Here is a 915-nt window from a genome sequence, read left to right as displayed (position 1 = left end):
TTAAATTGTACTGGGAAAGGGTTAATTCAGAATAGATAGGAATTTTATAAATAGGGTAAAAGGGGTTGGTTGAAAATTGAAACCATTCTAAGAATCTGGTAGAATTTTCATTGACAGATTTTCTACTTTTCTAAAATGGTGAAATGTGATACATGAAGAGACTGAAATACACAAATTTAATGTCCTATCCAGACCTCAAGTTTTGTGATTTTTGCCTTAGGCTGTAACTGCTTGGTAATGTCAGAGGACATTTTTAAAAAGCACTCTAATTGTGTTGCCTCCTTGAATCTAAGAGCAGTATCAGCAGCAGATACTGATTGCAGCTCTCCTAAGAAAAGGACCTGGAATATACAGAGAATAGTATCCTAAGGAAGCAGTGTTTCTCTTTTATTTTCTTGATGATGCTACCCTATGCTGCTTTTAGTTTTCTCGTTAAAGTTTTTACTTATTTTACAATTGATATGTATTAATTATAGGACATTTTAAAAGTACAGACAAACGAGAACAAAAACTGTATGTGTAATTCCACAATTTAAGGAGAAAAAACAAGTTAACATTTTGAGGTACATCTCAGATTTTTCTCTCCAGACATAGACATGTAAGATATTTTATAAAGTATACTTCTGTTATGTATTTTAAGTGTTTATAAAAAAGGGAACTTTGTAATTTCTTGCTTGATTTAATATCATGAACAGTATTTCCTGTAAACTAGACCTGCATCGTCATTTTTAATGGCTGCAATAATTTGCATAATCCCTACTTTGGTTGTTTAAGTGTTTCCAATTGTTCCCTATTTTTAACGACTGCAATTGATATCTCCAAATAGCTTCTTTTTTTTTTTTTTTTTTTTTTTTAAACAGGCCTCTCCCTGTTGTGGCCTCTCCCGCCACGGCGCACAGGCCCCAGACACCCGGG

Source organism: Lipotes vexillifer, unplaced genomic scaffold (assembly GCF_000442215.2).
Source record: "Lipotes vexillifer unplaced genomic scaffold, Lipotes_vexillifer_v1.1 scaffold467, whole genome shotgun sequence".
Taxonomy (NCBI): domain Eukaryota; kingdom Metazoa; phylum Chordata; class Mammalia; order Artiodactyla; family Lipotidae; genus Lipotes; species Lipotes vexillifer.
The sequence above is the reverse complement of the archived record's forward strand: the minus strand, read 5'-3'. Positions refer to the sequence as shown.